The 14,368-nt window shown below is 44.0% G+C and overlaps 1 long non-coding RNA gene across 1 annotated transcript; it reads right to left on the minus strand.

Moving 5' to 3' along the window:
* Window positions 1-1,282: 1,282 nt before the first annotated feature.
* On the minus strand, window positions 1,283-2,798 carry LOC141627850 (uncharacterized). Its single transcript, XR_012537075.1, has 2 exons — window positions 2,678-2,798; window positions 1,283-1,495 (listed from the first exon to the last, which is right to left on the minus strand). It is a non-coding gene; the product is annotated as an uncharacterized LOC141627850 (long non-coding RNA).
* Window positions 2,799-14,368: the final 11,570 nt, after the last annotated feature.

A 14,368-nucleotide genomic window follows, 5' to 3' on the forward strand; every position in this document is an offset into this window, starting at 1 on the left:
CTTCGGCTCGACTCATGACAAAGATAGTTCCTCTTGGCCTAGCATTTGGAGTAGGAGCATTCTTCTTCTCGGGGCAATCGGAAACACGATGTCCGGGCTTCTTACAATGAAAGCAAGTCAAGGGCTTGCCATAGCATCCAACTCCGGGGTGTAGAGCTTGTCTACAATGGTAGCACTTACGGTCCTTCTCAAGTTCATTAGTTGGTGTGGGAACTTGTCCTCTAGGTTCTTGAACTCTCGGTCCTTGTCCTCCATGATCTTGTATCCTTGGCACAAACCTTCTCTTGTTGGCATAGTTGGAAGTAGAAGGCACAAATGGTCTCTTGCCATGAAAGTTAGGACGGTAAGAATGAGAAGAGGAGTGGATTTTGGAATCTTCTTCAATGGCCTTCAAAGAGCTTTCGGCCCAAATGGCATCATCATAAACTTCCACAAAGGTAGTTGAGCTTCTTCTCACCATGCTTTCCACCTTAGGATTCAACTTGTTCTTGTAGAAGTAGACACGATCCTCTTCATCTTTCACGAACTTGGAGGCATAATGAGCAAGTTCATTAAACTTGTCGGTGTAGGCTTGAATTGATAGCTTCCCTTGCTTGAAGTCCATGAACTCCTTCAATCTTTGTTGTTTGAGCTCCTTAGGGTAGAAGCGAGTCTCCACAAGTGACTTGAAGCGGCTCCAATCAAAGTTGGGGTCTTGAGTAGCGGTAGGACCGGTCAAAGTCCACCACCTATCGGCTTCCTTCACAAGAAAGTGAGAGGCTAATCTCACCTTGTCCTCCTCTCGGGCATCAAAGAGAGAGAAGTTCTTCTCCATGTCACGAAACCACTCCGAGAGAGCAACGGGATCCACTTCACCACCATAGGTCCTAGCCTTGTTCCTTGCTAGTTGACTTGCAATCCAAGCATAACTTCCTTGACGGCTAGCTTCGGGTGCAAGGGGAGCGGGTTGAGCATTTTGTTGATTAGCAAGTACTTGAGTGAGGGCTTGCATGATAGCATTTTCCACATTGGTCGCTCGCACCATCTTTTCGCACAAGAGCAAACAAGTTAGAACCTATCACAAAACATACACAAAAAGGCTACCAACTTAGGTCCTTAATTCTACCCGTCTCTCATTCATTATTTAAGGTCAAGTGAGAATTTTAAGTTGGGGTACACGTGTGTGCGTCGGGAGCAATATAGGCTCTGATACCAACTGTGACACCCCTCGTTGAGGCAACTAAAAATAACTAGTAAATCGTGGCGGAAACACGAGATTTTTTAAAACTTTTAAGACTTCTAATGAAGTCCAACGCGAGGTATCACCAACACGATAAATAAGTTTAGATAGTTAGCTTTAAGTTTACAATACAAGTCTAATTATTGGGGAAAAGATATCCCACGAATTAACATAGATTCGAAAAGTAGGTGAGTCTATTATGTGATAACTAAATAAGGTCCAAGGTAAGAACTCGCTAGCTCACACGGTCTTGCCCACTTAAGCTTCATCACCAACCTGTCATTCATAATAAATATGAAAGCCACAGTCAGTGGGGAGTAACTCAGGGTTCTCCCAGCCACAATATGTAAAAATACAAGTAATTAGGAATGTAATTAAACAAACAAGCATGAGGATAAATACTTACGGTGACGAGAGGATCATGATTAGTATACAAAATGCAATAAGAGTAGTTATGCATAAATGTGAGAAGAATAATTAGGTCCAACGGTCAAATATTGACCCAACTCAAATGTAAGACAAATTACAAAGTATAGACTCAAACAAGACAACCCTCTAGACTCCAACCTCTTGGTAGGACGACGATCATAATACGGTCCTAGTCTAAACCTGGCCAGACTCTCGGGATGGACGACACCCGATCGACAAACGATACCAAATCGTATCCAAGACTCGAAATATGGTACACCTAACCGTGCCCGAAAGTCGAGTAACCTCAAGCGGAACCTTGTCACCTAACCGTGACCCCCGGTCCGAAAAAGGCGGAAGGAAAAATAGCCCAACTCAGAAACAATGGCACCTAACCGTGACCCAATGTCCGAGGGCAAATAAATAGGGAATGTCGAGTAGTCTCACAATGTAAAAAGTCACACTCGGTTCACAAACAAGAGTAACCACAATGGCATGATCATCACGTAAACATGTCCTAAATTGATCACTTATTAATCACGGAAAAGATAAATGCGTGAATCATTGGTTAATATAAGTTATAGGCGAAGAAAAACAATCAGAGGGGTCTCAGCCGGTCAGGGGGCCGGCGGCCGGTCCACCGGCTGGGACTCCTGGCACACATTAAAACTTACAGGGGGTTCCCAGCCGGTCAGGGGACCGGCGGCCCGGTCAACCGGCTGAGACCCACTGTACGCGTGAATCGCCAAAATCGTCTCTCAAATCATTTGCAAACAACCACAAATCGTTCCACAACAATTATTTACCTGTCCTAACATGATTCTAACCATGAAAAACAACATAATTGAGATAGAAATTCAACCAATACGGATCAAAGACAATAAAGGGTGAAACTTTTCCTTAAACATGTGAGAAATGTTATTCAAGTATTCTAATCAACATCCATTCACCACAAATCATGCAAGACAATAAATTTAACAATCATATGAGTCTAATACTACACAAATCACACAATTTTAACATAAAAGTCGAGTAACCCATCACCGTTACCTTTTTGCACTTCAATCTTCTAAAGACTCGTCAACGATGTAGCTATCCTCCTCCGGGTTGTCCAAGTTCTCCCCTAAACACAAAAATAAAGGTATTAAGTCAAGAATCCACATCCTTGTAAGATGAGAATTTCGAAATAGAGGAAAAGATGGTAACTTTCTTACTTAGAAAGAAGGGAAATGAGAAAAGGAAGAGAATGGCGCGAAAAGGAACGAGATTGGTGAAGAATTGAGTGAGATATGGTGGTTTTAGGGTTAGTAAGGGAAGGTTCAACAATGGTGGGGTGGTTGTTGGGAAATTTCAGAAATTACAAGTGAGGGAGATGAAGTTGTGAGGGTTTTAGTTGAGGTTTTGTGTAGAGAAAAGAGGGGAAAAAGGCCCATGAGTCAAGTTAAGCCCAATAACTCAAAATGAGTCGGTATCCACTAGAATTTTCGTCCCAAGTCTACTATAACTCGAGTCGGAGAATAATATTATTAAAATCTACACTATTATTACCGTTACACGGCTACGGCTATATTTTATGAAAATAAGCTTTAAATAATAATTATTTAATAAAAATTACTTAAAAGTTTATTTAAAAATATAAGGAAAGCGCGGGGTGTTACAATGCGTGGCCGCTTTATCTGACCCGATGAAATATCTATGTGATTTCCGGAGAATTTTGTTCCGGGACCCCGGAATCCCGAAAAACCGTGTATTACACTTCAATTTTAGCCGTTTGGAAGGTCGTACCGGACCCTGTTTCTTTTTCTCCCTGTTTTTCAATCACGCGTCCGAGCTCAATTCAGGAATAAACATGTTCGATTTCAGCCTCAAATAAGGAGCTTTAACACATTTTTCACAATAATCCGAGTTTCGGCGAATGCTGGTTTGTGGCACACTGGCACCCCCCAAATGTCTTCCGTTGGTGCTCAAACTTTCGTGGCCGCTTTATCTGACCCGAGGAACTTTCTATGTGATTTCCAGAGAATTTTGTTACGGGACCCCGGAATCCTGAAAACCGTGTATTATACACTTCAATTTCAGCCGTTCGGAAGGTCGTCTCGGACCATTTTTTTCTCCCTGTTTTTCAATCACGCATCCGAGCTCATTTTAGGAATCAACCTGTTCGATTTCAGCCTCAAATAACGAGCTTTATCACATTTTCACGCTAATCCGAGTTTCGGCGAATGCTGGTTTGTGGCACACCGGCACCCCCAAATATCTTCCGTTGGTGCTCAAACTTTGCGTGGCCGCTTTATCTGACCCGAGGAACTTTTTATGTGATTTCCGGAGAATTTTGTTTCTAACCCCTAATCCCGAAAACCGTGTATTATACACTTCAATTTCACTGCCGTTCGGAAGGTCGTACTGCACTGTTTTTTTTCTTCCTGTTTTTGAATCACGCGTCCGAGTTCATTTCAGGAATCAACCTGTTCGATTTCGGCCTCAAATAACAATCTTTAACACATTTTTCACGATAATCCGAGTTTCGGCGAATGCTGGTTTGTGGCACACCGGCGAGTCCCAAATGTCTTCCGTTGGTGCTCAAACTATGCGTGGCCGCTTTATCTGACCCGATGAAATTTCTATGTGATTTCCGGAGAATATTGTTCCGGGACCCCGGAATCCAGAAAAACCGTGTATTATACACTTCAATTTCAGCCGTTCGGAAGGTCGTACCGGACCCTGTTTCTTTTTCTCCCTGTTTTTGAATCACGCGTCCGAGTTCATTTCAGGAATCAACCTGTTCGATTTCGGCCTCAAATAACAATCTTTAACACATTTTTCACGATAATCCGAGTTTCGGCGAATGCTGGTTTGTGGCACATCGGCGAGTCCCAAATGTCTTCCGTTGGTGCTCAAACTATGCGTGGCCGCTTTATCTGACCCGATGAAATATCTATGTGATTTCCGGAGAATTTTGTTCCGGGACCCCGGAATCCCGAAAAACCGTGTATTACACTTCAATTTTAGCCGTTTGGAAGGTCGTACCGGACCCTGTTTCTTTTTCTCCCTGTTTTTCAATCACGCGTCCGAGCTCAATTCAGGAATAAACATGTTCGATTTCAGCCTCAAATAAGTAGCTTTAACACATTTTTCACAATAATCCGAGTTTCGGCGAATGCTGGTTTGTGGCACACTGGCACCCCCCAAATGTCTTCCGTTGGTGCTCAAACTTTCGTGGCCGCTTTATCTGACCCGAGGAACTTTCTATGTGATTTCCAGAGAATTTTGTTACGGGACCCCGGAATCCTGAAAACCGTGTATTATACACTTCAATTTCAGCCGTTCGGAAGGTCGTACCGGACCCTGTTTCTTTTTCTCCCTGTTTTTCAATCACGCATCCGAGCTCATTTTAGGAATCAACCTGTTCGATTTCAGCCTCAAATAACGAGCTTTATCACATTTTCACGCTAATCCGAGTTTCGGCGAATGCTGGTTTGTGGCACACCGGCACCCCCAAATGTCTTCCGTTGGTGCTCAAACTTTGCATGGCCGCTTTATCTGACCCGAGGAACTTTCTATGTGATTTCCGGAAAATTTTGTTCCGGACCCCGGAATCCCGAAAAACCGTGTATTATACACTTCACTTTCAGCCGTTTGGAAGGTCGTACCGACCCCTGTTTCGTTTCTCCTGTTTTTCAATCACGCGTCCAAGCTCATATCAGGAATCAACCTGTTCGATTTCAGCCTCAAATAACGAGCTTTATCATATTTTCACGTTAATCCGAGTTTCGCGAATCTTTGGTTTGTGCACACCGGCACCCCCAAATGTCTTCCGTTGGTGCTCAAACTTTGCGTGGCCGCTTTATCTGACCCGAGGAACTTTTTATGTGATTTCCGGAGAATTTTGTTTCGGAACCCCGGAATCCCGAAAAACCGTGTATTATACACTTCAATTTCAGCCGTTCGGAAGGTCGTACCGGACCCTGTTTCTTTTTCTCCCTGTTTTTGAATCACGCGTCCGAGTTCATTTCAGGAATCAACCTGTTCGATTTCGGCCTCAAATAACAATCTTTAACACATTTTTCACGATAATCCGAGTTTCGGCGAATGCTGGTTTGTGGCACACCGGCGAGTCCCAAATGTCTTCCGTTGGTGCTCAAACTATGCGTGGCCGCTTTATCTGACCCGATGAAATTTCTATGTGATTTCCGGAGAATATTGTTCCGGGACCCCGGAATCCCGAAAAACCGTGTATTATACACTTCAATTTTAGCCGTTGAGAAGGTCGTACCGGACCCTGTTTCTTTTTCTCCCTGTTTTTCAATCACGCGTCCGAGCTCATTTCAGGAATCAACCCGTTCGATTTCAGCCTCAAATAACGAGCTTTAACACACTTTTCACGATAATCCGAGTTTCGACGAATGCTGGTTTGTGGCACACCGGCACCCCCAAAATGTCTTCCGTTGGTGCTCAAATTTTGCGTGGCCGCTTTATCTGACCCAAGGAACTTTCTATGTGATTTCCGGAGAATTTTGTTCCGGGACCCCGGAATCCCGAAAAACCGTGTATTATACACTTCAATTTCAGCCGTTTGGAAGGTCGTACCGGACCCTATTTCTTTTTCTCCCTGTTTTTCAATCACGCATCCGAGCTCATTTTAGGAATCAACCTGTTCGATTTCAGCCTCAAATAACGAGCTTTATCACAATTTCACGCTAATCCGAGTTTCGGCGAATGCTGGTTTGTGGCACACCGGCACCCCCCAAATGTCTTCCGTTGGTGCTCAAACTTTGCGTGGCCGCTTTATCTGACCCGAGGAACTTTCTATGTGATTTTCGAAAAATTTTGTTCCGGGACCCCGGAATCCCGAAAAACCGTGTATAATACACTTCACTTTCAGCCGTTTGGAAGGTCGTACCGGACCCTGTTTCTTTTTCTCCCTGTTTTTCAATCACGCGTCCAAGCTCAATTCAGGAATCAACCTGTTCGATTTCAGCCTCAAATAACGAGCTTTATCATATTTTCACGTTAATCCGAGTTTCGGCGAATGCTGGTTTGTGGCACACCGGCACCCCCCAAATGTCTTCCGTTGGTGCTCAAACTTTGCGTGGCCGCTTCATCTGACGCGAGGAACTTTTTATGTGATTTCAAGAGAATTTTGTTTCTGGACCCCGGAATCCCGAAAAACCGTGTATTATACACTTCAATTTCAGCCGTTCGGAAGGTCGTACCAGACCCTGTTTCTTTTTCTCCCTATTTTTCAATCACGCGTCCGAGCTCATTTCAAAAATCAACCTGTTCGATTTCAGCATCAAATAACGAGCTTTAACACATTTTTCACGATAATCCGAGTTTCGGCGAATGCTGGTTTGTGGCACACGGCATCCCCCAAATGTCTTCCGTTGGTGCTCAAACTTTGCGTGGCCGTTTTATCTAACCCGATGAACTTTCTATGTGATTTCCGGAGAATTTTGTTCCAAGACCCCGGATTCCCGAAAAACCGTGTATTATACACTTCAATTTCAGCCGTTCGGAAGGTCGTACCGGACCCTGTTTCTTTTTCTCCCTGTTTTTGAATCACGCGTCCGAGCTCATTTCAGGAATCAACCTGTTCGATTTCGGCCTCAAATAACGAACTTTAACACATTTTTCACGATAATCCGAGTTTCGGCGAATGCTGGTTTGTGGCACACCGGCACCCCCCAAATGTCTTCCGTTGGTGCTCAAACTATGCGTGGCCGCTTTATCTGACCCGATGAAATTTCTATTTGATTTCCGCAAAATTTTGTTCCGGGACTCCGGAATCCCGAAAAACCGTGTATTATACACTTCAATTTCAGCCGTTCGGAAGGTCGTACCGGACCCTATTTCTTTTTCTCCTTGTTTTTCAATCACGCGTCCGAGCTCATTTCAGGAATCAACCCGTTCGATTTCAGCCTCAAATAACGAGCTTTAACACACTTTTCACGATAATCCGAGTTTCGGCGAATGCTGGTTTGTGGCACACCGGCACCCCCAAATGTCTTCCGTTGGTGCTCAAACTTTGCATGGCCGCTTTATCTGACCCGAGGAACTTTCTATGTGATTTTCGGAAAATTTTGTTCCGGGACCCCGGAATCCCGAAAAACCGTGTATTATACACTTCAATTTCAGCCGTTCGGAAGGTCGTACCGGACCCTGTTTCTTTTTCTCCCTGTTTTTGAATCACGCGTCCGAGTTCATTTCAGGAATCAACCTGTTCGATTTCGGCCTCAAATAACAATCTTTAACACATTTTTCACGATAATCCGAGTTTCGGCGAATGCTGGTTTGTGGCACACCGGCGAGTCCCAAATGTCTTCCGTTGGTGCTCAAACTATGCGTGGCCGCTTTATCTGACCCGATGAAATATCTATGTGATTTCCGGAGAATTTTGTACCTGGACCCCGGAATCCCGAAAAACCGTGTATTACACTTCAATTTTAGCCGTTTGGAAGGCCGTACCGGACCCTGTTTCTTTTTCTCCCTGTTTTTCAATCACGCGTCCGAGCTCAATTCAGGAATAAACATGTTCGATTTCAGCCTCAAATAACGAGCTTTAACACATTTTTCACGATAATCCGAGTTTCGGCGAATGCTGGTTTGTGGCACACTGGCACCCCCCTAATGTCTTCCGTTGGTGCTCAAACTTTCGTGGCCGCTTTATCTGACCCGAGGAACTTTCTATGTGATTTCCAGAGAATTTTGTTACGGGACCCCGGAATCCCGAAAACCGTGTATTATACACTTCAATTTCAGCCGTTCGGAAGGTCGTACCGGACCCTTTTTCTTTTTCTCCCTGTTTTTCAATCACGCATCCGAGCTCATTTTAGGAATCAACCTGTTCGATTTCAGCCTCAAATAACGAGCTTTATCACATTTTCACGCTAATCCGAGTTACGGCGAATGCTGGTTTGTGGCACACCGGCACCCCCCAAATGTCTTCCGTTGGTGCTCAAACTTTGCATGGCCGCTTTATCTGACCCGAGGAACTTTCTATGTGATTTTCGGAAAAAAAAATTCCGGGACTCCGGAATCCCGAAAAACCGTGTATTATACACTTCACTTTAAGCCGTTTGGAAGGTCGTACCGGACCCTGTTTCTTTTTCTCCCTGTTTTTCAATCACGCGTCCAAGCTCAATTCAGAATCAACTTTGTTCGATTTCACCTCAAATAACGAGCTTTATCATATTTTCACGTTAATCCGAGTTTCGGCGAATGCTGGTTTGTGGCACACCGGCACCCCCAAATGTCTTCCGTTGGTGCTCAAACTTTGCGTGGCCGCTTTATCTGACCCGAGGAACTTTTTATGTGATTTCCGGAGAATTTTGTTTCGGAACCCCGGAATCCCGAAAAACCGTGTATTATACACTTCAATTTCAGCCGTTAGGAAAGTCGTACCGGACCCTGTTTCTTTTTCTCCCTGTTTTTGAATCACGCGTCCGAGTTCATTTCAGGAATCAACCTGTTCGATTTCGGCCTCAAATAACAATCTTTAACACATTTTTCACGATAATCCGAGTTTCGGCGAATGCTGGTTTGTGGCACACCGGCGAGTCCCAAATGTCTTCCGTTGGTGCTCAAACTATGCGTGGCCGCTTTATCTGACCCGATGAAATTGCTATGTGATTTCCGGAGAATATTGTTCCGGGACCCCGGAATCCCGAAAAACCGTGTATTATACACTTCAATTTCAGCCGTTGAGAAGGTCGTACCGGACCCTGTTTCTTTTTCTCCCTGTTTTTCAATCACGCGTCCGAGCTCATTTCAGAAATCAACCCGTTCGATTTCAGCCTCAAATAACGAGCTTTAACACACTTTTCACGATAATCCGAGTTTCGGCGAATGCTGGTTTGTGGCACACCGGCACCCCCCAAATGTCTTCCGTTGGTGCTCAAACTTTGCGTGGCCGCTTTATATAAACCGAGGAACTTTCTCTGTGATTTCCGGAGAATTTTGTTCCGGGACCCCGGAATCTTGAAAAACCGTGTATTATACACTTCAATTTCAGCCGTTCGGAAGGTCGTACCGGACCCTGTTTCTTTTTCTCCCTGTTTTTCAATCACGCGTCCGAGCTCAATTCAGGAATCAACCTGTTCGATTTGAGCCTCAAATAACGAACTTTAACACATTTTTCACGATAATCCGAGTTTCGGCGAATACTGGTTTGTGGCACACCGGCACCCCCCAATTGTCTTCCGTTGGTGCTCAAACTTTGCGTGGCCGCTTTATCTGACCCGATGAACTTTCTATGTCATTTCCGGAGAATTTTGTTCCGGGACCCCGGAATCCCTAAAAACCGTGTATTATACACTTCAATTTCAGCCGTTCGGAAGGTCGTACCAGACCCTGTTTATTTTTCTCCATGTTTTTCAATCACGCAACCGAGCTCATTTCAGAAATCAACCTGTTCTATTTCAGCCTCAAATAACGAACTTTAACACATTTTTCACGATAATCCGAGTTTCGGCGAATGCTGGTTTGTGGCACACCGGCACCCCCCAAATGTCTCCAGTTGGTGCTCAAACTATGCGTGGCCGCTTTATCTGACCCGATGAAATTTCTATGTGATTTCCGGAGAATTTTGTTCCGGGACCCCGGAATCCCGAAAAACCGTGTATTATACACTTCAATTTCAGCCGTTCGGAAGGTCGTACCGGACCCTGTTTCTTTTTCTCCCTGTTTTTGAATCACGCGTCCGAGCTCATTTCAGGAATCAACCTGTTCGATTTCGGCCTCAAATAACGAACTTTAACACATTTTTCACGATAATCCGAGTTTCGGCGAATGCTGGTTTGTGGCACACCGGCACCCCCCAAATGTCTCCAGTTGGTGCTCAAACTATGCGTGGCCGCTTTATCTGACCCGATGAAATTTCTATGTGATTTCCGGAGAATTTTGTTCCGGGACCCCGGAATCCCGAAAAACCGTGTATTATACACTTCAATTTCAGCCGTTCGGAAGGTCGTACCGGACCCTGTTTTTTTTTCTCCCTGTTTTTCAATCACGCGTCCGAGCTCAGTTCAGGAATCAACCCGTTCGATTTCAGCCTCAAATAACGAGCTTTAACACACTTTTCACGATAATCCGAGTTTCGGCGAATGCTGGTTTGTGGCACACCGGCACCCCTCAAATGTCTTCCGTTGGTGCTCAAACTTTGCGTGGCCGCTTTATCTGACCCGAGGAACTTTCTATGTGATTTCCGGAGAATTTTGTTCCGGGACCCCGGAATCCCGAAAAACCGTGTATTATACACTTCAATTTCAGCCGTTCAGAAGGTCGTACCGGACCCTGTTTCTTTTTTTACCTGTTTTTCAATCACGCGCCGAGCTCATTTCGGGAATCAACCTGTTCGATTTTGTGGACAGCGGGCCGCCCACGGGGGCGCTTGGTGAGAAGCGAAAACAAGCGTTTGCATTTTGTATGGAGTCGCCACCAATTTTTATGGGAAATTGGAACCGTTCGAATACCTCGTGTCATGTCAAGACACAAAGTAGTGACATGAACACTAAGCAATCGTTACCCTTAGCATTCTATGTCTAGAATGACTCTCGTGGATGCCAATGAACACGGGTGCTCACGGAGATCTGGAGTAAGGGGTGAGGGTACGTATTAGGAAGTTCTTTTGATCGAACACCTAATCCCGCCCGCCTCGATAGCGGCCTCTACTAATGATTAGGGAAGTTATTCATACTCGATATATCGTCGGCTATATGCATGCAATGCAACATCCATGTTTTGATCCTAACATGTGAAGATTAGACTAAGTCGGTGAACAATTAGTTAGCATACAATTAATGTCGAAGTTGGGATTTAAGTCAAATTACATGTGAAAACATACAAGAAATAGGATAAATACAATAAAAGAAAATTACAATAATTACATTGGATTAGGCGATTTATGTCGAAAATACCTTTAAAACGGATAATTTGAGAAAACGAATAAAAGAATAAAAGGAGGAAATAAATAAATCAACGAACAGGAATTAGCGTGATAATGCGGATGATAGTTGATTAAACGTAGACTAATTAATTACGTCAAGGCGTAAAAGGAGTTCGAGAGGCGGGAACTCATCCGAACAGCGCAGCAGATCGCCCTCGGAAGAGGCGCAGCGATTCTTGCGCGTCTGTTCCAAGGGTGAATTCTGGCTGTGAAGCCGGAACTGCAAACCGTTAATGTTAATTGTTAATTTGATGATTGATTGAAGTATTTACTCGGATGAAAGTGATTAACAGGTTATTTAACATGTGAATGGGTCATAAAAACAGTAAAACATGAATAAGACGGAATTAAACGAATTAATTACATGATTAATGATATTAATTACAAATTGATGAATTAAACTAATTAAGCTAAACAGGTTACTAATGACGAATATATGATGGATGAACAGATACAAATATATCAACGACGAATTCCAGAGATTCAATATGGGTAAATCGAACCTCTAAAACCCGAATTGACTTTAATGACGAAAACCCGTAAATATTAGATTATTTAGGATTTAAGTCGGATTTATGACGAATTAATTATTAATGATGATGATTAAAATATACATGTGAATTATTAAACTACTGTAATAAACGAATTAAAGAACAAACATATGAAAACAAACAAGAACAAGAACGAATTGCAGAGGACGAAGAAGAAGAAAAGAAGCAGGAACTGCGGCAGCCTCACGAAGAGGCGCAGCAGGAACTGCGCTCCTTCGAAGAGGCGCAGCAGTTGCTGCGTCCTTTCTCGACGGTTACTTACTGGAAATCCGCAAAACAGGTTTTAACAAAGGGTTTTAGAAATCGATTTTAATGGTACTTTCGACGTAAACCTTACAATTGATTATACAATAAATAAAATACAATAAATAAAAGAGAGATTACACCCTCAGACTTACATGTTGACGGAACGAGAAGAACTAAGATATCGACTAGTGAATGCTCGACGCGAATGCAAGGAAAGTGCCCTCGTAAGAGGAAAATGATTGATTAATTAAAGATTGATTGAGTGTAGTTGGTCAAATTGGTCGGTCATACAACGGGGAGGCTGGTACCCGGAAAAGATCCGAGCTTACGTGGTCGGAAGTCCAAGCACGTAGGCGCCAATTAGTAAGAACGAAGTCTAGAATGCAAAGGGAGAAGAGAAGGGCGGACACTCGCGTGAGAAATATGAGGAGCGAAGGCTCCTATTTATACTAATCACGCGGAGGGAAATATGGAAAGAGTTGGATACGGAAGGAAAGATCCGGAAACAACCGACTTAGGTTAAAACACGGAAACTTGGACAAAAAGAAAACCCTGGGAAAAGGCGCAGCAGGTGCTGCGTCCCTTGGAAGAGGCGCAGCACTTGCTGCGTCCTTTCCCGGGTAGGTTCCTCTGCGCGTAGAAAACGCGTTTGACAGCCTGTCGTATTTTAGGCATAACTTTCTGTACAAGACTCGGATTAAGGTGATTTCGGTGGCGTTGGAAAGCTAAAAGAAATATCTAGAACTTTATGTGAAATAGGCCTGACCCAAAAAACTCGTTATCGCCTCGTAAAATGGGCCTAAAGGTCGGGTTGTCATTTTAGCTAAATGAAATGCACATTTTGTAATGTAAACTTTAAGTTTACCCTAATGAAGTGATATGGGACTCAAAATGAGATATAATCTCAACATTTTATGACATCCTAGCCTTAGGTAGACAAGCACATCGCCTTGACTCGGGATTTGACGGTTTTAGGAAATGAAGACGGTTTTTGACCCGGACTCCAAATGTACTCTAATTACTGCCAAAACGACCGTAATGACACGTAGATGACAACTAAGAGGTCGACATTAATATTTGAGCAATCACTTGACGATAATCTTACGAACTGTCACAAATCGTTCCGCGTATCAAACATGCGGCCCAATCATCACTGGGTGGTTTGCGGGAGGTGTAGAAACGAGGTGTCTACAGAGCCCCCACTTTGACTGAGGCTTGGACAAGGCGAAAGTCAAAGTATAGCCATCAGGTCAATCGAAGATTACAACCTGACGACTATGGCGACGCGAGGCGACTCAAGGGGTCTGAGCCAAGGACCTGTCGTCGGGAACATTTTAGAGTCTGTCGACTATCGGGGAGGGTCGTTTAAAGTCCATTAGACTACGTAAGGAAGCTCGACCATAAGAAGAGACCATACCCGAGATACCCCCAGGTGAAACGGATCAAGACGCTTCGGCAAAACTCTTTGGTCTGAAGATAACTTGGTGTCTGAAGGCATTAGGGGTCACAGGGATTCTGAAGAAACTTCTTAATACTTCCGAAGGCTAACTCTGAAGGCTACCTCTCACTAAAGGGAAGGCTGAAGGACAATTCTCTCCAAAGGGAAGGCTGAAGGATACTTCGCTCTAAAGGACTGAAAGGGGACTTAACTGAAAAGATTACTGATCGCCTGGGAGTATCTGCCTGTCTCTGTCCTCAAGCAAACTCTCACTGGGGAACAAAACGATGATTTTGGGGAATCTGCCTGTCTCTGTCCTCAAGCAAACTCTCACTGGGGAATAAAGCGATGACTTTGGGGAATCTGCCTGTCTCTGTCCTCAAGCAAACTCTCACTGGGGAATAAATTGACGACTAGGAACATCTTGATCGTCATGGGAGAAACCTTGAGTGAGCAATACTGCAAAATACTACTGCGCTGGATATAAGGACTTGAGCAATACTGCAAAATACTGCTGCGCTGGATATAAGGATTTGAGCAATACTGCAAAATACTGCTGCTGA

This window comes from Silene latifolia, chromosome 2 (genome assembly GCF_048544455.1).
Source record: "Silene latifolia isolate original U9 population chromosome 2, ASM4854445v1, whole genome shotgun sequence".
Classification (NCBI taxonomy): Eukaryota; Viridiplantae; Streptophyta; class Magnoliopsida; order Caryophyllales; family Caryophyllaceae; genus Silene; species Silene latifolia.